We start from the raw sequence: 24784 nt of genomic DNA on the forward strand, positions 1-24784 counted from the left end.
AGCAGAATATAAGGGGTTTTTTCCAGATTTCAGTAAACAAAAAGGATCCTTGAAGAGAGAAAGCAGCATAGTTCTGTTTCAGGAAAAGAAAATAAACAGAAGAGCATTTTGCTGCTACTATTGCTGGTTTGGTTTTTGTGTTTTGTTTGGGGTTTTTTTTGAACACATTCATATTAATCAGAATGACTTTTGAAGTCATCTTGGCTCTTAAAGTACATATTTTGGACCCATTTTAACTTGGCAACAGTCTTGTGGAAGAGTGATATACAGGTGCTGTAAACAGTGTATGCTGTTCAAAATTTTGTTTTTCACCAAAAAAAATCCCCACATTTCTAAAAGTATGGCAAGATACTAAGGGCCATCCACAAGATTTTGTTTAATAAGTTTTAAATCAATTTTTTGACGTAAGTTAGTTGTTAACTTGTCCCCAGGCATAAGCCTATAGTTTAAATAGTCTGGCAACTTTTTTTGAGTATGAGGTTTTTTATGTCCCATAAGCGTTTACCCAGTGGATCTGGGTGGTTTGGTTAAGAAGGCAAATACAGCAGAAGCTACCTCCCTGGACAACTTCTTCTATGATGAAAAGAACCAAATAAAAAGTCAAAAGCCTATCTATTAAGATTGTTTAGGGCTTTAGGATTTTTTTTAGTTATAGAAGTTTATGAAGAAAAAAACTAAGTCTTCAGTAAAAAAAAAATCAGCTTCAATGAAAATATTTTGGTATTAATCAAATCAGCACAAAAGTCCATTAACTTAAAATTTAAAACATGGATAAGGAAATTAAGTATTCCAGAGTGAAAGCTCATCTTATGATGACAAGAGCTGTAAAACATCTATATGCAAAGCTAGCCAGGGTGCAGTTTAAAAGAGGAAAAAGAAAAAAAAGACATCGTAGCCAAGCACACATTGTACCAATTAAGAAGGAACATATTCACTTTACATTAATTCTGCTTGTCTTCTGTTTAACACATGAAGGACAAGTCCTGTCCCAAACTATGGGACAGTCCCCAGTGTGAACACACCACAGCAGCCGTATGAAGGATGGAGGCATTTTTACTTTAAGATGTGTAAGAAACTGGTTAAAACAAAATTACTGACTACTAATGAAACATCTTTGATTTATATACATCTTAAAATACTTTCATCTATTAAAAAGAAAAAAAAAAACAAAACAGAAAAAAACCAAAATCAGCCAAACAAGGCATTGTCATTATAAGCACATTACTATTAACCAGAAATTCAGGTTCCTTAAAAAGGGTTCACTGCAAAATGTAGAAAATCTTGTTAATCTACATACATGCAATATATTTAATCTCCATCAGTTTCTTTATTTTTCTTTATTTCACAGTAAATCATTCAGTACAAAAAAAAAAAAAAATCAAGCTCCTCATTATTTAAGAAACTTATATACAGCATAAAGTTATTCCCCCCAGATCCTAAATATATATTAATGAAAAATAAATGACCTGATGAAATCCTTACCAGTAAAATGCTTAATATTTTGCTGGAATGGGATGGGGATTTTTTTTTTTCCTAACGTGCAAATTAAGCTACATTTTTGCAGTGATGATGCTATTTTCTTTGGCTCACTTTACTTAAAATGCTTTGGAAGTTTTTGCCGGACCCCAGCCATAGGCATTGCTGACTGCTGTATGGAATCGATTTGCTGCAACACAGAAATACCAGCTGTTACAGTATGTCCTGAGAGGGATTACCGAATATTCCTAAATTGAAGTTCAATCCATCTTTCCATAAAAATTAGGAGCCAGGGCCAGGAACGTAACAGCAGTATCAAGTGCACCTGAGGCATTTACAATACCCAGCAGGATTGTTACAACCAGCCTTTAAAAAGGGCTTATTTTTGAAATTTCATTATTCCAGTCGTACCTTGCTTCTATAGATCGCACCGTATCGGGTTCTGCTGGCACCCGCCGCCTGGAAACAGCGACGCCCGCCCGGCCCCTCACGGCTCCCGCCTGACCCCTGGCGGCCGCGGGAGGCGCAGCGCCCGCCCTCGCTCCCCACAGGAGCTCCTTGCAAGGCGCCACGCGCCTTCCTTGCTTCTGCTTTTAATTACTTCAATAAAAACCTAAGTAATGGATTAACATGAAATAGTAAAATGCATCATTTTAATTTTTTATGCCTCTGTTTATCTGCATAATGAAAGACATCTCTATTTTAGGGCGTTCTGGTTGAACGGCAGGTATTAAGGAAAAAAATAAGCCTCGATGCCTGTAAAAAGCACAGAAATGCTCCCCTGTCTTCCGACACCTCCCACACACTACACGGTCATCAAGCCAGACACAGTTCTAGTCACCTTCGCCACCGAGGTTATTAGTGACATAACTACGAGGGTGACACATGCCCCGGCTACACAAGACCAGGAGTGGGGCAGAAGACTCCCAGAAGCACCTTCCAAAACTGCAAAATTCCAGAATTACAGCTGTCCAAGGGAACCATTTTTCTGCATTTCCCACACGTAAGAAAGGCCCCTTAGCAAAGGATGAGGGGATAAATCTTGTCCCTGATCACCCACGTTGTCAATACAAGACCAGTACGAATGGGCAGAGGGCGGCAGATAGAGCAACCAGGTGGGAGGCAGCTGGAGAGTGCCAAGATGAATTGCCTTCCATGTAATTTCAGCTCTAGTAGCTTCTTTCTAGCATGGTCTATTACTTGTGAATAGAAGTGACTCCATCAGTCATGCATATGCTTTATTTCAGTCAAGTTCATTTTCTGAGAAAAGATGAAGTAGGAAAGCTGATTCAAATTTATATTTATGGCAAGCACCATGCATTTGGAGACAGAACACATGAAGTCTTGGTTGTACCTCAGACTCCCCACACAAACCTCAATAAACTCCATAATATTTATTTCTGAAAGGGTATTTTACAAGTTACTCAATATTTTGGCACTTTAATGAATATAAATGGATTTTCTTCACATTTGAAAAGCAGACTGAAGACTTTTGAATAATTTATGACAGATAAAAACATAAAAAGTATGAACATAGCAATGCTACAAATCAGGAGGGGAGCAGGGTGGGGATGGGACACATAAACCCAGGTTGTTTGATACAAGAAGCATTCAGCCTATTTTTTTCTAAAGGATGTTACAGTTATGACGACTATAACCTTGATTTCCAGGACTACACCAGAATGTCTGCAAATGGTATTCGAACTACCAGATAGAGATTTCATGTGGAGACAGGAAATTTGACAGCCAGTCAGTCTTGTATTCATTATGGGGCCGCAAGTAATTGAGTGACTACAGACATGTATACAAGTCTTCAAAACCTAGTGAGCACAGGAAATTGCCAGGGGAGGTTTTCTAGACTGGGAGAAGTAAATCTGTTTTGGCAGACAAAATCTGAATTGAAAATGGTGGTCTACTCTTTTGAAAGTTTTAATGTAATGGGATCTAGTGAATTCTTAAAACTCTTCTGAAGGTTTCACCTCCTTAATCACATGGTCTTCGACAGGCTACTGGAACTTGCTTGTGGCTCCTGACGGGCTTCCAAAGCTGCTCAGCCGCCCCTACAGGCAATACATATTTGCTGGCAACAGGAACCTTCAAAAAATCTTCAGCTTTAATTACTGCATAGAGGACATGGTGCACAAATGTGCTGGGACTTCAAGGATGCTGCAGAAGCAAGAAGCTACCTCTCACTCACTCAGCTGTGTGTGTAATGAAAACTAAAACAATCACAAAAATTTCTTTGTATGAAGTCCACTTAAAAAACCCAGGAATATCTACGGCAACAACCAAAAGTTATTAACTAATACACCAACATGGAAAACATGGACTGTCCCAAATCGAAAAGGCCAACAGCTGCCTTCACTAACTTTCTCATGGTCGTGTCATCATATCAATCTTCAGCCATAAGAAGAATTAAAGGCTTCTGCATATTTTCCTGTATAATGTTCTATCAGTGCTCTCCATTTTGTTTAGGTTATGCCATAGGGATGTTGTGAAAAGGCTTTGAGAACAGTAGATAATAATTTAGACACTCTTAAGCTTCCACTGAAAATGTGTAACTGCTTGACATTTAATTTATACATTTGTGGTTACATCTTTAACAAACAACAGTTTGGAAAAAAAACTTCTGAAATAATTTTGTCTTGTAATGTGACTTCTACTTCTGTGGCTCAAATTTGACTGTGAAGTCACTGAACCAGGAGAAAGATCTCTCTGGTTTCTACTTATGGGAAAATTTTTACAGATGGAAAAAAAAAAGAGATTATCTAAATGATAAAATTGTTGACTACAAGGAATAAAAAGAGAGAGTACTTAAAAACTCATGTGCTGAAAAACATTAAGACAGTAGAAATTCATACCCCATTAGTCTGTGTGGTTATTTCCAGCAGTCTGATCAACACCAGAACGAAGTATAAGGCTGATTTCCAGTGAGTGGCCGTCCTGACTGGTGCCTAGGCTACATGTTTGGACCTTTATCATTTTATTCTTTCTTTTCAAGGATGAGCTCCCATTAGATACTTCCCTCACTGGATCATTAACAGAAAACACACAACTTCAGTCACTAATTTGATGCCATGAAGATTTTTTTGCCTTTTCTTTTATACCTCTTTACAACTTCTGTATTCTTAGTGCTTTTTGCCTACATTCTTGGACTTGTTTGTCAAGCTAGGAGACTAAACATTTTAGAAGCTTCGTAGGTAGGGATCAGTGTGCCCCAGACCCCAAGGTCCTCTCCAGAACACATTCTGTAAACCAAGATAGAACCATCCAGGGGAAGGCTCCTTGGGGAGGGGGGCTCACTTGAGCCTCTCACTGGGGAATCTTTGATAGATATGCTAATTAGCAAGACCTATAATGTTACGCCAGATCTTTTGGGGGCGTGCCTTGCGGTGTGCATTGAGGTGCATTCAACCTGGACGTGGTGCACCTAAGGATCCTTAAAATAAATACCAAGGTAAAATCCCTTTTTCCCTTCTAACCGTGTTTGACTCTTGGTTTTAAGACCAGCAAAAGGCATCAACTTGACCACACATTTCCAAAAACATGCCAGAAGCTCATATATGAAGATCCTCTCTCATGTTTGACTGAGTTTGTTCAAAGGGCTCAGAAGACAGGCAGGAAAAGGAAGAGCACAGGATAAAATCTTCTTCCTTCAAAACTTCAGCAATAGACAGGTTTCTCCTCCTGAAGAGAGTAATCCTGTGCCAACAGAAAAATCTCACTTACCTAAACAACTCCAATACAACACTGAAACTGGTATCACAATTTTCCTTTTTCAGACTATTTTCTGCCATAATATTCCTTCACCCAAAGAGGGACCATTTATCTAGAAACCACCATTATCTAAACCCTCTCTAAATATAACTGAGAAGTACGTTATTTCAATAAGTCAATACAACATAGAAAAAAACAGAAATAAAATATAGAATATATTAAGATATACAAAAGTTGGTAATATTGTTATTAATTTATGTATTATGATGTATTACAGTTTAAGTTTTAGACAGTTCCTTGCAGCCTGAAAACACTGCCATGCTAAATGTGAAGTATGTTCAATAAGTAGCAGTATTAAAACAGAGGCAAGACTTTTTGCAACCTGCACCTTCCCTGTCTTTAAACAAAACCCCTACATGAGCTCTGTCCAGACTTAGATTTTTTAATGTCAGTGTTTGAACACATTCCTTTAAAGAAACACACTAAAGCTACCAGTTTAATTTTAAACAGCATCACTGTTGTAGATGTCAGATACCCTTAGACAGATCCAATTTTCTGCAAATAAAATGTACCAACTGACAGAATAATATTAGTTTAATATACTAGTTTAATAAAGCTATTCATTAAAATGTGACCTAAACTATGTCTCAGATCAAAGGTTGCTCTTTCAGTTTGAGTTACTAGTTTGGGCACACTTTTAACACTTTTCCCCTAGCTGCAAACCATTCCTTTCCTTGGAAAATAGCTGTCAGCAGGTACCACAGCCTCTCCATTAATTACCTGCACAAATAGTTTTGTTCTGGCATGGTTTCCTGACAGTCTGTTTGAAAAATGTAAGTAACTACAGTAAATTATAAACCTTACTGACCCCCAAAATACTGAAAAAATTGACAATTTTTCTACAAATAAGAGTTTAGTAAAACCTGCTGCAATGAGTCATCCAATAACCTCAACACTCCCTAACAAACAATTAAAAATGTTTTGCACCAAGGGGCTGTGCAACTCCAATTTCAGAAATATATTTCATATTCTGATAGTATTACAATGCAGTTTGATCCCACATTTTAAAAAGTGGATGGGAAATCTGTGATAGAAGTAGGACCAGGATTAAGGAGATCCTAAATAAACTACTAAATATCTAATTGATTTAAATAGTTTAGCCACATATTAGCGTCACCAGCATTGTTTACTTCATAGTGCAACAAACATGTATTCACCAATTCTCAGGTCTGTTAAACAGCCATATCCAAAAATAATCCTCATAATTACGTAAGTATTTAAATTATTACTTCAAACTCAGAAATATCCCCTCCAATGTCAGAATGTTATTTTTCAAACTCAAAATTTTGAACACCTTTAGAGCCAAATAAAGCACAGGTGTTTTACAATGCTTCCAAATTTTATTACAGAACTTTTGATCACTCCTTTTTCAGATTAACTAATCTTCTGAACACTTCTCCATTGCTCAGCATAATTTTCCATAATCCTCTTCTGTCTAAATGTGATGATCTATTTTTTTGATAGAGGAGAGGATGGGTAAAGAGAAGAGATGAATGAATAATTAGCATGGTGGGTTTTTTTATGAGAGCAAAATCAGAATAAACCCCACTTTCTTAACATACATTTTTATCAAAAAAAAAAAAAACAACACCACCAAACTACAATAATTTCCATTTTAATCGGTTTCAGATTGCTTTTATCAATGTGAAGTTTTAAAATGCAGTGAGCAGTCTGGAAAGTACATCTTTAGCTCGATTTTCAAAAGCATTTTGATTTATTAAGTGGTAATTTATTTGTTGCATCTTGAGCATAAGTAACAAAAAGTATTCCTTATGTGTACACGTGCATAGTAAAAACAGAGTACTGCACATGGGCAGAGGGCCAATCAGACGAAGTCTGCGTTTGACTTTCAAGTTTGACAAGCAGTTTACAAGCTTTGCAAGTCAAACTTTCCTATGATTTAAGTTTGTAGAAGAAAAGAAAGGTGAAGGTGAATAGCCAAGCAATGGCACATTCCAGTGCCTCTGCACTACTGGTACGTCAAGCATACCAGGCACTTCTTGCAGTCTTCTCTCTCTCCTCTGACAGCTACCCATGACCATCCTTCATTTTTGAATTCTCTAATTCCATCTAACTCCCAAATGCCACTGAAAAGCTCTTCTGTCCTTGCTGCATACTTTTCCCTCTTCCTTTTTGGCAAACTCTGGCAGCACCATGGCATCAAAGCCACTGTATGACTCGTCACCCTGAACATATTTCCTTCCACTTTTATTTTCATTATCTTCATTTTCTCCATTTCCCTCTTTCCAGGAGAGAAGCTTCCCTCTCTCAGGCCCAATTCCGCCTTGCAGTTTCTTGTTTCACATCTATATCCATTTTACCTTTTCCTTGTACGACACTGCTACGTACTCACTATTCTTGTCATGAATCCAAGAACCTCCAGTAATCAACTTGGCCTTCACCCCCTCTCTTTATAAATAGTACCATCTCCTGACACTTTACTTTTACTTCCCTTACAGTTTTCACTTTGTCCTGTCTCCATTTCCACTCCCACCCCACTGACCTTTTACACCATTTTTCACACATGAAAATGTGAATGACACACCATTGCTTTCCAAACCTAGAGTCAGTTTCCCAATCTATTTTTAACCAGCCACGTCCTTGCTTTACTACTCTCCAAATATCTCCTTTAAGGCTCTTTCCCTTTCTTCTAGAACATGGATTAGCCAAGTTCAAACAGGCAAGAAACCTAAAGTGTGTGGCACATGTCAGCAGTCGCAGACAGGAACATCCACATATGAAGATCTGTCTACCTGCAGCTCTGTACCATCTCCGAGATGGAACCACCACGCTCAGAGCAGGACTTTCCTGTGTCCTCAGTTACTTACAGTCAAGTGCAATACTCTAAAAATTTTGGAACCAATAGGATATACAGTTTCCAAAATATACATTAGAATTCAAAGGAGATACAGTTAGAGTCCATCTTTACTTTAAATTTGATTTACTCTGTGAGTTAAGTTACTCTGCACACTTCAGTTATGTGCAAAATTAATTAGCAACAAAGGTATCACCTGGAATTAATTCTAAGTTCTGTCTTGCCAACCTATATAGTCTAAGTTATAGTCCCACAGCAATCAGAGTGCCTTTGAGGTTCAAGTCATATTTTCAAGATTAAAAACCACTTAATTCAAATCTGAGATACTGCTGGATGAAGAAGAGTCAGGTTTAAGGCAAGGAGTAAACTGTATGATGAGTACACACTGCAGTGAAGACAAGCTCTCAGATTTCACTTCATTTGGCCAAAAAAAATCATGTTCAATCTTTATGAAGAAAATAATTTAAAATTATAGAAGGTCAATAAACACAAATGCTAACAGAACTGAACTTGGCAGTGGTACCTACATGAAGACTTTTTTTTTCTGTTTTTCTTGTTTAACTCACAGCTTAATACATTGCTTTAAGTCTTAATGTATACCAGGAAAACACAGGATATGCAAAGAGTCCAAGTTAATGTTGCTGTTGGAAACTTAATGTTTGCATTTCCTGGATTTTGGAATTTTAACTAGGTGAACAATAGTGCATTGATTCTATTTTGGCATTTGCTAGAAATACCGAAGTATTTTTTTCCTTTTTTTTTTTTTTCTTGCCCGAAACTGTATAAATCAGAGCTAAGAAATTTGTTACTGAGCCTTCAACATTTTTTGTTATTCATTGGTCCTCTATAACTTACATATCTTGAAGTTACTGGGAAATGACAAAGGTGCTATATGAAGCAGTAAGCATACCTGTGCGAGCAAGTGTAGTTAAATTAAAGTGCATAAACATCTTAAATAAATATAATGCTTTGCAAAATAAAATACTGTGAATACAGAAATTTTGATGATGCAATGCAGAACTATTCTACAGTAAAATGCTTCTTTGAGATGCTGTCATTGGAGATTCCCTAACAGCACTGAAGAAGTTAATACAGGAATGTGCACTGTTCCCACAGATGTCATATACTCCCTTATGCTCCTGTAACAGGGTGTAAACAGAGGTCAATCTTGCCTCTGAATTAAAAGATAAAAATACCTAGGAAGTCCAGAAAACCAGAGAAATGGCAGATAACTGAGTTCAGCTAAGTGAAGCTACTTCAGTTAACACATATATTGTAAAAAAATTGTAGTTACTTCAAAATAACTGGTCTCACTGGGTATGTATTGATGTGTGTTCCTTGCATTAGTATCCTTGAGATGGTAAGATATGGAATAGAACAGGGGCTAGGGCTCATCTGGCACTCTTGGCTCCTATTTTGATAGATGATTTAAGAGTACAGCACTGATAGAGATAAATTAAATACATGTTTTAATCATCCTGCTTTCTCAGAATTCAGAAATTAACTGGGTTTTTTGCTTGGTTTGGGGTTTTTTTTAATAGCTAAGGTAAGACATTTGTCTCCAGTGCTACCTTTTCCAGTCAGGTTCCTACCCTTGAGAATGATGTTGCATAAAAGACCCTACCAAATTTAAGTATCTACAGAACCATCTGATTTCTCTGAGAATTTGCAACATTGAAGAGGCTATGAAAGGAGAATGACTGAATAAACAAACAGCAAGGAAGCATCCTCTCTCCTACTGCTCTCTAGATGGATGGGAGGGGATGGGAGGAAAGGAGTCACAATATATACATCAACTGTAAAATTTTTTAAAATTTTTTAAACTTCTCCTTTCCAAACTTAGGATGATTTATAGGGTTTTGTACTAAGTGACCATCAAGGACTCACATGACTCTTAACAGCTGTGAAAAAGCACAGGTAAGGCTTAATGAAGGGACATATTGGATTTGTAACTTACGAGTACATTAAGTGTTGCTGTCATGACCATTCCAGCATTACCACACTGACAAGAGAGAACATCTGCTGCCTATCAGGCTACAGAGCCAGGTAGCAGAAACACAAATACAGTACTCAGAGCAAAATCCAAATGGGCATCAAAACCAATTTTTACGATGACTTCCAAGATACCAGAAAAACATCTCTACAGGTAAGTAATCAAAATAAGGTATTTTTTTAAATGTGTGATGAATTGAAAAAGTTCCCAGAAACTTGCAACTTACAGCGCTCTAAGCCAGGAGAGGGAGCTCCTGCACTTTTCAAATAGCTCAACACGGATTTCATCTTGTCTTTGGAAAAAATAAAGCAGTTTTCATCTCATGCCACACACATGTCTGCATTTGATTGCTTAAGAAGAAAAATCTAACATGAAACTTTAGGATATATAATGCTCTAACTATATGTGACTGGTATTGTCTAAAAAATCATTAAAATTCATTTTACTCCCCCCCTTATAAAAGTAATCATTTTTGCATTACATAAACAACATTACTGAAATAACTGTCTCAAAACTGTTTAAGAAGTGAAATTAAATTATCTATAAACAGTAACACACTGGGTCAAAAGCCCATTGAATTTCCTAACAGCAAAGGGGTGTTCTTCCTATTTCTAAGTTGACTAAATTAGAATTACAAGAAATTAGGGACTGGATTTTGATACTTCTAAGAAAGTTAGGAAACTGGAGAAATGCCAACTAAAACAAATATTTGCAATTTATTACTGCAGAATGTTGCCACAGTTGCATTTTGTCAATTCATCTTTTTATGAAGGCAGTTTTTTTAAAACATTTCAATCCAGAATAACTATTAATAAAGTGGTTATTTTTCTCCTTTTCTAATCAGGATAAATGAAGAATGTTTCACAGATTTTGTGGTCTGTTTCCATACTATAAAGGCAGTATTCACTCAAAGTAAAAGCAGACAACCAAAAAGTCAGAGGGGACAAAACACAGGTTTTCATTGTGTGCTCCATCAGAACACATTCATTATACCAGAATTATCACTGTGATACCAGTTACATTTTCTAGGTTGAGGGAAAACTCATGGAATAAAATTGATTAGGTACTTGAAAGTTATCACTGTGGCAAATTTCTAAATTACTTCTCTTCAAACTACATGTACATAGTGAAATGCCTAGTTTACAATTGAACTAACACACTTTAATCCTAGAGATAACTTGTGTTTCTTGTTCAGTTAAAATGTCCAAGACTGAGCCAGCCCTTGCTAAGTCTTGTAAGGATGTCCAAGAAATTTGTACCCATTGAAAGAAGTCAATCTGTGAGAACTCCTCACTAGAAAGCATATGCTAGTTTGAAGAGGAATAATGTCAAAAATGTAAGCCGTAATTTGGTGTATATAGGAAATAAAATACTTGCCTCTCCCAATGGTTTAAGTTCCAGGTAAGCACTTGTTTCCCAATTCACATCCCTTTCTTCTATTTTGATCAAAATTCTCAGCCTTCCAGGTTCCCTGACTAATGCTTTGATAGGTATCAACTTTGATACATGGTTTCATTTTCTATATGGTAAAAGTGACAACATTCTGTGTTTCTTTTCAGGGGAAATGAAGCTAATTACTTCCACTCTTTACTGATGACTGTATCAGCATTTCCCACACAGCTCTCAGCTTAATCAGAAATATAAAACCTAGCATCATCAGATTCCAGCAAGCAATTAGCCATCTGGTCCATGTAACTTCTCATTTGACAACTGCAATATTCTTGAACTAATGCTCTGTGCTTGAAAACAGAATTGATTTACAGCAGAATCTACTCATCAATGGCAAAATCAGTAGACTCTTTTACAAAATCTGGAAATTTGGCCTCATGATAGAGAAAAATGATGCTCCAAATTTTTCCTTTGCATCTTCTGTGACCTTCAGCTAGGGTGGTGAAGGAGGAGAAGAAGAAAAGTCATAAAGATCAAAAGAAGGGCAAATGCAGCAGTAGTATTTGCTGCCAAATTTCACATCACTGTCAGCTTTTACAGTCGAGCAATATAATTATGTAGTATAAATTTCATGCAGTTTCATAACTACTCATCTCTCACTCATCAGTAGGCTTCAGATTTGTGGAAAATATTAGAATATAACCATTTTTTATGGTATATTATTTGCCAAAGTATCACTGTCACAGCTCATTTCGGGTATGGCAGTATGATTAAAGAATACTAAGGGGGCTTTGACATGTAACTTAATTTTCACAAATACTGTAATTTTTACTCATAACATTATAAACTAGCTTAAACAAACATTAGGACCAGGAAGTTAAGTCCCTAGAAGTTATGAAGTGGATACAGAAGATATTTCATCATTATGTAGCCCACCAGCTTGAAACAAAACAAAATACCACCTTTCAGCTGAAAGGAATATAGCCAGCAACAGCCACAGGGAGTGGCAAGAAAATGAAAGTGCAGAAGCACATAAGCTCTCTGAAGAGTTTTTCAGTGTGGCCTAAATTCTTGAATCCAACAACCCAGTGGAAGAAACAACTGAACACATAGAGAAACAACACAGATCCAGTCATCTTTATTGTTAGGTAAATGGGTCAAAGCTTTAGAGATTCAAATTCATTTTTCAAAAGGAAATTTCTTTTCCTTTAAATGTCAAGCACACATTAAGAAAAAAAAAAAGTATTTTCTTTCGAAATAATTCTGTTTTAAATATGTTGTTACTCAAGACATTCTTGAAGACCAAGTTGTGCTTCTCCAAGGTCAGCTCCACTGGTCGTCAAAGTCTGTTCTACAATTCCTGCCTCTGCCCTGCCCCTACCTAGCTGAGAAAGTAAGGTAGCAGCGAGAAGAAAGAAAACTCTTTTCACACTGTTGTCTAGTGTGAAAACAAGTAGAAATAAGAGACTCCTAACTTCACAGCTTGTAGACAAACACAGCTTACTGAATAACTTTTTTTCCTAAGCACCACATCACACTATTTGAAGCAGAGAGTGTACACAGAAACAAACAGATTAACGATAATAACCAAATTGAAAACAACCAACCAACCCCCACCCCAAGGGTTAATCACACAAAATATACAAGTACATGTAAATAATTAAACAGAGCGTTTTTGAAGATCAGTAGAGTGCACTTTTGTGATGAATACTTATCTTACATATTGTCACAAATGAAGATGAGTAAGAGTTGCTAATCTCCTTCCTCTTCTGGACACTCACAAAACCCCTTCAGGCCCTCATGAACTACAAACTTACAGAAAAAAAAATCAGAACTAGGACCTCTAGGTTAGAAAGCAATACCAAATCAGAGCATTGATAGGTGATTTAAAAAAATATCTGTTGTACTGCTATGCTTGAATAATACAGAATAACCACACTGGGCATGCCCAGCCTCTAACCTCCCCACAGTTATGGGCAATCGGAAGGAACAACAGGGTTTGCAGAATACCTGACTCACTGAACATCCTGTGATAACGCTATCACTTTTAATACAAAAGCCGTCAGATCGATAGTTGATCAGTTACTAATAATGACACAGGCACTTGCGGAACAGTTATCGATGTGCAAATGCACAAGTATTTGAAAAATAAATTATTGCTATAAGAAGGGGAACTTTAAAAAAAGCGGAGAGGGAAGTACCTACAAAAATAACAAAGCCTCAAGCTATAGATTTAACTCTGAATACAATAATAAAATACACCAACTAGGCACTCAGTAAGTTCTTCACAACCATGAAAACGTGCTGTTTTACACTGGATATAGATGCAGACAGGTGGAGTTTGAACTAGCCACCCTAGCCACCACTCTCTTCCCTTTGCTTTTTCGGACCTAAGGAGTTTGACAACCCACCAGTATCAGCTGGTCAGCTGTTACAGCGGGGATACTGCAACATGTGTATCAGACAACGAGGTTCGTGGAAAGAATATATATATATGGACAGATTCTTGCTAGATGTTTCAGAGATGTTTATTTCTCCAGCCGCATGGCCGGGGCTCTGCCCAGGAACTGTTCCAGTCACCGGACCAAGGGTCCTTCTGCCCGCGCAGGGAACACAAACCAACCAATGGGAACGAGGCTGAGCAGGGACAGGGAAACCCCGTGTCTGTGCCCTCAGGGCCCCTCTCCCAGGACCACATGGCAGGGGGAGGGACCCCAACACCTCACCCGTTTTATTTTAATAAAAGGAGAATGAAAACAACTGGATAAACATAACAAGAACAGTTTCAAAACAAAACAAGCCACCCTCCTGAGTCTTTAAATGTCCAAACAGATTCTGGGAACATCTTAAGGCTGAGAGAAGGGAGACAGGACTCTCCGAGCATGCTTTGTGGGGAAACTGAGGCAGGAGAGGGTTTCTTCCATTTGTACCTGTTGGAACTCTAAACAACAATAGTTAATTTCTTCCCTCACTCTCGTCATCCCCCACTTGGCATTGGAAAGGGATTTTTGGGGAAACAATTGGCAAAGGCATGGTTTTGTGAGGAAAACCATGGGTGAAAAAACGGATTGGGAATACACTGGGGGTAATAGGATATAGGGTAAAAAGGGAAGGTGGCATTAGGAAAGGGAGACTGTAGAGGGGGGCTTACAATGGAGGTACTGTCTAACATGACTATGATTTTTAGCATGTATACTGCCTTTCACAGAAACACCATCAGGCCCAGTGACCTCTGCTGCTTGTAACCCTTTTCTACCTTGCACAATTTTGAACTCTACTACTTCTCCATCTCCTAAACTTGGGATGTATTTTTCAGGGTTATTCTTTTTAATAGCAGTTCTATGAATGAATATGTCTTCTTGGTTGTCACATCTTGCTATAACTCCATAATTTTGTTTAACATTATACCATTTTATTATTCCTAAAACCTTAGCTACGATGATTTTTTCCTTTTTCCAAGTGGCTGCTGTTTTCTGTCTCGCTGTGTTTTTGCTTTCTCTTTCGTTTTCGCTTGCTCTTGTGTTGGAACTGCCAGGGCTGCTGGGGCCGTCGGGGCTGCTCGTGCCTGCACGCTCTTCCCGGGGTCGCATTCGGGACCGCCCGGGCCAGGCCACTCTGCTCAGCTCCCCGCACACCGCCGCCTCCTCCGGTCACAGCTGCGCTGCCGATGCCGGGCGCTGCATCCACGTCTCAGCCGGGCCTCTGAGCGGTGACCCCCCTGCGCCCTGCCCCAGCGCATGTTTCGGCTAGGCACAGCTCCGCTCCGCAGCCATCGCCGCTGGCCACCGGCCACGCGCCGCCCCTCTCGGCCGGGCGTTCACGGGGCTCGCTCCACCACGCGCTGTGTGGGGCCGGGCGGGCACCGCCGCACTTCACTCCGCTGCCGACACTGCAGCTCACGTCGCTCCGCCCGCGCACGGGAACTGCCTCGCTGCTGCTCGCAGAGGGCTCGGTCCACATGGCCTGGGTTGCACGGTCCCTGAAGCAGTTTTAACTTCGCAAGGACACAGCTGACATTGTTCAGCAGTCTCAGTAATTAAATAATATCATGAAAATACTCTTCCATTGGCATATATTTTGACTCAGAAATTAACTGTGTCCAAATGGTCTTCCAAAAGTCTTCAGTAAGAATCAAGTCCCAAGAAATGTAGAAAAAGTTCTTAAACAACCATGAAACGAAATGTTTCAGTTCCTTTTGAGCTTGAATTAAGCTAAAATTTACAAATCGTTGTTCAAGAATCTTTTCAAGTTTAAGATAAATGTCCATATGCAGCTCTGAGAGCCAAGAGTCTTTCCACGGTTCCTCCATAATTTAGAGATGGAAGAGCAAAACAAAAACAGGAAGAGAAATCTGGAGTTTACTCACAAATCAGTCGCTGTACTTAGGGATCGGGGATCGTTCTGCTCGCATTATCCACCATTGTTATAGCAGGGATACTGCAACACGTGTATCAGACAACGAGGTCCGTGGAAAGAATATATATACGGACCGATTCTTGCTAGATGTTTCAGAGATGTTTATTTACCCAGCCCCATGGCTGGGGCTCTGCCGAGGAACTGCTCAGTCAGGGGACCCGAGCGTCCCTGCCCGCGCAGGGGAACACAAAACAACCAATGGGGAACGAGGCTGACCGGGGCCAGGGAAACCCTGTGCCTCCCCCCCAGGGCCCCTCTCCCAGGACCACATGGCAGGAGGGAGGGACCCCAACAGTCAGCTTGATTCCTGAAGCCAGATGCCAGTAGTGCCCAGCCCAACCACCATCTCTTGTAGCAGAAACACCAGAAAGCTGCCACCCTGCTATACATAACCAGCCACTTCTTGGAAGTGGTTCAGCAGGACAGTCTGCAATGAGCAGTTATGCATGCTTCATTGTTCTTATCTTTCAACCTCAAATAAAGCCACCCTTGCCTGTGGGTTTTAGGCAATCTGCAAAACAGTCTTTATGTGTGCAAGAGGGAGAAGGGTATGAGGCTAATGGAGAAAAAAATTGCCTTGGCACTCACTGAGAGCTACAAGAATCCCTGAAAACAAAGTGCAAGCAAGTATGACCAAAGCATTTGCTATCAGGTTTACTTCCTAACCTTGATGAAAACACTTGCAATATCTAATCTCACCATAAAAGCTAGCCTGGAAGTGAGGGTGGCTCCTCCTATAAAAATCTAGCAAGTAACCTTAAAACAACCTATGTTCTGTGTTAGCATTGGGTTATCTTGCATCTAAATCCGTATTTTACAGTCCTAAGTAATCATTCTCTGTCTTCACACTGCCCAAAATATGGCCCATCTCACTCACTGTATGGACAATCCATGCTCACTGAGAATTCGATTTGTCTTTACTGTCTTATGTATTGTACTTGCTGTCTTATGTATTGTACTTGCTGCAAACCATCTAAGTGCAGCTCTGAAGACAGGATGACCTTTTGCTGCTTCTGCACTTCATACTACTTGCTCAATATACCAAAAGATACTGAAACGTTAGAAGTAACTTCTCACTTTAAAAAAATCTGAAGGTAAGTGCATTTCAAAAAGACACCTGTTATTGTAAGTACCTAATCATGACCCAAACTGACAGAAGGTAAGAACCTTTAAAAATATTCATACAATAGAATTGTCTAAATTTCAAAGTCTAACAATAGAAGATATTAAAATAGGTTCCAATGGACAGAGTTTTCTGAAATACTACCCTGGATAGTATCACAGCCTTTTTACATATGCAGAGAATATTTCTTTGATTTCAAATTACTCAACTAGTTCAATTCAATAATTAGCCTAAAATCCAAGTGACCAAGCAGAACTTCAATACAGGAATGGTTGTTTTCGTTTTCCTGTATACAAATGAAAAAGTTAGCATGTCAGGAAGATCTGCTTGTTCTGCTTTCTTAAAAGATGGCAAATTTTATTTATTCCTCTAAATTATCATGGAGGCTAGTATTTCATTTTTTAAATGCAACTATATTCATATTTACTGGTAAGTGCTATCATAGGAATGTATATCTGAATTTTAATTGAAATATAAAATTATTTATTAAATTCTTTGTACTTCCAATTCAGCAATGACTTACTGGCTACTTCTACTGAAATTAAGAGCAAAAATATTATTATATTAAAAAATTAAGTTTCCCTTTGTTCTTATCAGTAAAATTTAAAAAAATTAAGAAAATTCATGTGAAGCTATCCAACTGCTTATATAAAAATGTATGGAAGTACACTGTATGGCTCTGTAAGGAAAAAGGTGTCATTAACAAAAAGGAATTAATGTCTTAAGAAAAGGTCACGATGTTTCAGGGCAAATAAGAATCTAGAAATTTATGTTCAAGTAAATGCTAACAAATTGTTGTAAAATCTGGTTATTACAAAATAATTTGACTTATGTAAGTTCTCTGTACTATACTGTAGCTTCACAGTTTTCACACATTTCCAAAATATTCACTCAAGAAAGCATCACTGTACTTAATCCCCAAGTTTGAAGAGAAGGCACAGATGGGCTTTGGTCAGGAGCACTGATTAATCTCCACTACCCTTTTTGAGATGATCTAACATTTAAGGACAGTTTAATGAATAACTGTATGTGCAACACCACAGTTACGATGAACTTAAGCCTCTGTGGAACAGAGAGAGAGGATATTTGGAAGCCAGCTTCCAAGGACACACACTGGAAACTCAAACTCAAATATATCTATTTAACAGCATCTCTTGAAAAATTTTAATTACCTAGAAATGCTAATTAAAGTGTGATTAAACTCATTAGAACACCCCAGTTGCAGAGGCAGGGGCATGATGTGTTTCTCTGTTCCAGTTTCCAATGCCATAATGATTGCTGACCTTCCCTTTCCCCCAACCTTTTGCCATAGCTGTAATCACCTGGCCTTACTATAGTCTTACAACTTTGACACTAACTGAGATTGAGACATCTATTCAACGAGCATGTTGTGTGATGTAGGACCATCAAAACACCTATACAAAATGAACTCAAGCTGTAAGTGCAAATCTCAGAACTGCTCCATTTTAGAGCACCTGACAACTATTCTTCTCATATTCTTTCAAATTTGGTTGTGAAGAAACAGCTTCCCACAGCCGTAATACAAAATTCACCTACATTATCATGGAAAGTGACCAACACCTCCATGGCTCAGGAGCTGAACAAACTGGGGCTTTCTGAAACCCTGCACGAATCCTTGTGGCTGGTGCTCAGTAACCAGCAGCAGTCATTTAGCACCACACACAGAGACAGCAGCAAGAGGGCACTACACTTGGACCCCACAAAAACTGGCACTACCGGTTCTGCTACATATCCTTAAGGGCCTTCTCAGCTCATATATTTTTGGCAGGCCATGGATGCAAAACCAGCTCAGCAGAATACATGAAACACAGCATAATCTGAAACATAAAAAGACAAAATTTCCCTGGCCCACTCCTAAACAATATACAGATATTCCAAAACTTTAGTGTAAGTCTCTCAGACTCCACAGCTCTCCTTGCACTAGAAAGGAAAATCTTTCCAGACTGAAGGAGAAAATGCAAATTTTTTTCCTGTATTTCCAGATGACAAGAGACAAACCAACCTAACACCAGAGGGAGAGGGAGATCTATATCAAGGTTTGTTTAGGCACAATAAACTGAGCTACCTTATTTGTTCTCACTTTCAAGAAACCACATCTTCTTTAAAATAGCAGCTCAGAAAGCACTAGTCATGGACAATCAGCAGAAAGAATGTCACATGTAAAGTCATGAAAGGACTAAAAAAAACCAAGGTGAAACTTGCTCTTATTAATCTGCAGGAGGTGCTGGGAGGCTGTAAAGTCAGTTAAGCCAAATACACAAACAAGTTAATGATGACCTGAGGGAGAAACACCAGATTTACACATTGAAAAAAACACCGTGCAGGAAAGTATTAAGTAACTGAATGTACTCTATGCTATTATTTCAAAAGCTCTTTAATTCACCAGATGGAACCATGTAGCAGAGAAGCAGAGGCTCCCCAAGGAATCCTACTGTGGTCCCCATTCCCATCACAGGACGGGAATTTGCAATAGAAACTTCAAAGAAGTAAAACTAAGAAGTCCCCTGGTTTTAAGTGCTTTTGGAATACCCTGCCATGCACCTTCTAGGGACCAAAATGTCTTACTGTGTTCAGCAAGTTCACGTGATCTAAACAAGAAATACTTTATTTTTTAAATTATCAGAGTGTAATAGAGAGACAAAACCATGACTGGTTCTGAGTTTCCATTCAAGCTATAGTTTCCATATTTTAATACCAAGAACAGACGCCTGAATTCTCTAGAAAGGAAGGAAACATACTTGTTCACTCCTGGCTTCAAAGATGCATATGAAAGCATTTTAAAGTTTTCCAGTCAATTGCTGATGTTAAATAAAAAAAAAAATTGTCAGCCTCTCTTGAGAAGAGTGAAATTATCCACACTCTTAAAATGCTTTCAAAGTTAACTGTGGGAGAAATAAAAGGCATCACTTCTAGTTTCACAAGTAGACAGATCAGTTTACATCCTAAAGACAGGATCAGACTACTCAAATAAACATGGGACAGAAATGTCTACAAATCTACTGACAAACAATTCCTAAAATAATTGTATCATGTTCCTGTTTAAAATAATTCTATATTACATTTTTTCTGTTTCAAATAATTCTCTAAAAACATCACAAAAAAGAACACAGATCTTGCCACTTTGCCCCTCCCCACAAAATGATAACACTTCCCAGTTATCAGAAATATCCGATATGAACAGAATCACTGTATCTTTTACTCCTACATTCAACCACATTCATATGTTCCACTGCATTTTTATTTCATTTTGAAGTTAGAGTAGAATGAAAACAGAACTGATGGTTGGTTTATTATGAATCAAGTATCTCCCCACTAAGCCAACAACCCTTCTGCTGAATCAGGTAGTTTAAAATTCAGCTGCAATAACAGATTTCTACATTGCACTGAGGACAAGCTACTCAAAAAGAACCAGATTTTTCTGTAAACACAATGTTTATACTGCAGGACAATCTCAAGTACACTCAAAAACAAATAAGCATTGAACATGCTGAATGATTACCCTTATAAAATAGATACAGACATTAATTATTGAAAAGAAGTCTCCCTTTTTCCTTCTCACTCCTATGCCAGGTATTAAAATACTCCTTTGCTCAATTCGTCTGTAACACATAGGTACATTCCAGTATTTTGAGGGCTATAACTTTGCTTAGTACCTTAGAAGCAGTTGTCCCAATCTTCTGTATTTCATGTAATTCAGGTAATGATATAACAAGTTTTGCTTTAGCAGTTGATAGAAGCACCATAAAACGTTCTGCTGAGATCTTAAAAAGGTACACCTCACCCAGTGATCCCACCAGACTTCTCCACACTTCCTGAATGTTTTCATCTATGTAGTTTTATTTGGTTGTGCAGACAGATTCAGCTGTCATTCAGGTTAAGTTCATTTGTCACAAATCAGTGGTGGTATAATTGGCCTGTAGGAATGAAAATTTCTTAAAACAATACTTAAAATATTATCTTAATGAGTGTAAGACACCCACACTGTCTGTTTAGGCACTCGTTAGCCACCATCAAGTCTGAACCGCAGCTAATAAAGCAGCAATTACTGTTCTTTCCTGGGAATCACCTGTCCTGATTCCCATCACATGGTGCGTACGGAAGAAAGGCTGAGCAAAACCTTGTCACCCTCCTGCACACTCTATAGCTGTCTTTTCAGTCCTACCAGAACAAACTGGAACCCAGTGATAACAGACTTTTCCATTCCATTCCACATGGAAATGCTTGAACTCAAATGTTCTTAGACCACTTCAATGTGATACTTTACGGAAAAGGAAGTTTAGAAAAATAAAACCTGGGAAAGTAACTGACTTGTATTTTAGTATAAAATTATCAATATCTAGCACTTATTTTCAGCCACTTAAGTTTCTACTAATCCAGAATGTATCTGCAACCACTGCCACCACTACCCTGTCTCTGTTTTGCTGCTTTTTGATCCACTTTTGAATAATGTGCACACAGATGGAAAGTCAGCTTTATGTCCTCAACATGAAAGCAAGTCATTGATAATCTAAAATCGTCTGGTGACCCAAGCTGACCAATTCACATTCCCCCACTGATGGCAAAGGTGTGACACCACCTTCCTGCTCTTCAGCCAACTTCAAATAGGAGATAAAAACAGTAACTAAGGAAACACCCCAAACCACTCAATACTTAGCCACAGTGACAGTCCACTAAGTACAGGATCCTATCTTCAGGAGAGCCAGCACTGTAGTACACACTGAAGATGACACAAATAAAAATTATTTCTTCCCCCACCAATCAGCAGCACAGCATCCACGTGGGTCAGTCTGACTCTGGACTATCACCACTAACACTGACAGACTTGTAAAGCTCCTTGTTGAACCCGTTTTTTTGTTTTGAGTCTTCACAATATGTTGTGAAAATAAGTTCTATAACTCATGTCAAGTGTAAAGCATTTTTTTTGCATTGTGTTCAGTACCCCAAATTCTTGAAATAGTGAAAAAATAATTTCCTATTAATTTCCTCCCACTATTTATAATTATCTTTCATGTCCTCCTTCAAGGCACCTCAACTTCAAACCAAAATTCTCTTTTAATGGAGAAGCCATTTCATGAGGTTCCCCATTATCTCTCTTTTTATTCCAGGCGCTGAATATCCCAGAAGATTTAGAATTACATCAGTCCACGAAAAGAAGCAAATGTTCAAGCATTTACAAAAGTTTGGTGGTAAATAATTTTGCCCAGGATTTTAGAAACAGGCTGTAGATTTTTCGATTTCTATTCTGTCTGCACAGAAGCTCAGAAACATTGCTGTACTTTCAGCAAGTATGTAGGAGGCAGGGCCCAACCTGCCTGTACACAGTAACTGGGTCACAGAATTCAACACCCATCTCATTATGAGACCTGCAGCAGGTGATGGAACAGGGACACATGCTCTACTGCTGATTACAAGATGCTGTATCTCTTTTATCTTTCTTGATTAGGGAAAAAGAATGAGCCCACAGCCTCACCACCCTGCTGCAGAGTTATCCTGGTCTCTCAATTTTTTAAGCCAAGCATTTTCCTGTCACCCAAACCTCAAAAGTGGGCATTTTCTTCATAATGCAATTCAAAAACAAGTTTTCATAGTAATGTATGTTAAAAGAAAACAGAGTTTGTAAAGCCTAAGATGTGCATATACACATTTTTCTGGGCTTATCCCAGACAAAAGTGAAACAAAACCATTTACAACAGGATGAGAGATGGCACCACAGTGCCAAGTGCAGTAGCTCCAAACTACACATGAAAGTGATCACAAGCAGATCACTGTGATGTGAATAACAACATACAGGTTGTCACAATCAGTCATCAACTATGAAATAAACACATAAACCCTCAGTATTTTAGTATTATGTTTAAGCAGAGATGTCTGTTTTCCCTGACACATCTGTTGAATATAGTAAAGAAAACCCAGTATCTTTACATGTAGCTTGTGAAGACTCTAGAATGCAACAGCCAAGACCATATATTACAAAAAGCTGTCTCTCCAGAGTACTTTTTATTCATGTAATAACAAAGAAATTGTTATTTTGAAACAAACCAAGTTCTGACACACTTAAGATCTATCTATCTAACTTAAAACCATAGAGCTACCATTTGACACTTTCTATAAGCTGTTTTTCCCATTTAGGAAAGAAGATTTTAGTAAGTTCACATACTAAACCACAACTCACCATCACATAATAAAGTCTTTCAAATTCAATACCTCCTTAAGTGAGTCTACAAGTTGCACTTACAATCACTTCTTAATTGATATAGAAATAAATACAATATTGACAAAAGTGCTAACAAACACATTGAAGACAGCAAATTTCTAATGGGAAACAGAGAAAACCAAGAGATAAAGAATTCTGAATACTCATTAAAATGAAAAATGCCTTCTGCAATTACTCAATAGGAAGATGAATACATCTATTCACTGAAATTAGCAAATTGAGTTTGCCTTTTCTCTGAATTCTATTAATATACAGACATTGTGATACAAAATAAATCTGCACATGCGCTTGGATCCATTTTCATTCTGTTTTGAAATGGAATGTCTTGTCTTTGCCAATTTATTAACAGAGGCACAGAAACGTGACTATTTCTGCCTTTCTCTAGATGCATCTTCTTTCATCTGTCCTACATACTTACCTACATTAGATTTGTGACCAATTCCTGTATAAATTGGTAAAAGTTTATACGCAAGAAAAAATTTAACAACCATGTATTTTTATATGACTATTCAAAACAAATTAGAAGATTCCAGTGTTTGGTTTTTGTTATGTTTCTTGGGCCTTATATAATCGTAGTTTCTAGTACAACATGTCTTTGTTTATTTTCTCTACACCTGATCAACCTGCCTATTTGGAAAAAGCAAGTTAATTTCAATTTGGAAGTTGTTTGTATTGCTCCAGTAATTATGTTCTATGTAAGAAAACACTTAGGTACTTAAGCCCTTAGCATCTGTAACTACCACTCCAGCTTGTGACTTTAGATCCCAATAGGATAGATTTGGGTTGGACACATTGTATCCAGTTTCAAGACCGCTCCTTCAGAACTTTCTTTACTTGTGATTCATATCTAATTAAAGGTTAGCAAAATACATACCACCCACTTTAGAAAGCTAGAAGAGTTTCAACTGCAGCTATGAAACTAAGGTATGTCTATGAGTTACAGTGCAAGGTTGCTTGGAATCCAAAGTACCTGCATGCTCTGAGCAGACAGAACGCTCCCAGCTCTGTGCTCTGACTGAGGGACTGCTCCACAAAACAGGCACAGAGATCTCCCCTCAGCACCCCACTGCAGAAAACAAGTCACCACTAATCTGGAGTCAAGCTGCCTTCTGGTTTAGGATATTCTGTGAGAGAAAGCTTCAAGACATTCACGTGAAGATTTGAAGGCAGTCACTAAGGGCTGACTGGAGGTGGACCCCTATGTATCAGCCGATTACTGGTGACTTAATGACAGGAAGGACAGGCGCAGACAAGGGAAGGAGTTTGAAGGGAGGTCTGGAACCCTGTATAGAACTGTATAGAAAGAGGGATTCTGCAGAATATAAAAAAAACCAAGAATTACATGATACAATCAACAGTCTTGTAAATTTTTTGCAGCAGAATTTTTTCAGAGAGAAGCACAAGCAGATGTTGTGCTGTGTATTATAAGAACAGAGAATACATTGCAGCAATTGACAAAAGAGATTATGCCATATTATTCCAAAGGAAAGAATATATCCTACAGATAGTACTACAGGATTTGAAATAACTAAGACTTAAATATAGCCTTGACATGATGCT

The 24784-nt window shown here is 38.2% G+C and overlaps 1 protein-coding gene across 9 annotated transcripts in view; it reads right to left on the reverse strand.

Moving 5' to 3' along the window:
- The window catches only part of MPP7 (membrane palmitoylated protein 7), a 158979-nt gene that overhangs the window by 115897 nt on the left and 18298 nt on the right, over positions 1–24784 (reverse strand). The window contains exon 3 of one of the 9 annotated variants that reach the window (XM_042044614.1): positions 1483–1666. The exons of 7 other annotated variants lie outside the window; for them this stretch is intronic. The gene's annotated coding sequence lies outside the window, so the exon portion shown is untranslated. Of the gene's footprint in view, positions 1–1482; positions 1667–19748; positions 19843–24784 lie in introns of those variants that run through there. One more of the 9 variants, XM_042044617.1, reaches the window with a different exon arrangement.

Source organism: Corvus kubaryi, unplaced genomic scaffold (assembly GCF_017639235.1).
Source record: "Corvus kubaryi isolate FWS band 111438036 unplaced genomic scaffold, C.kubaryi_AGA036_p1.0 37398, whole genome shotgun sequence".
Taxonomy (NCBI): Eukaryota; Metazoa; Chordata; class Aves; order Passeriformes; family Corvidae; genus Corvus; species Corvus kubaryi.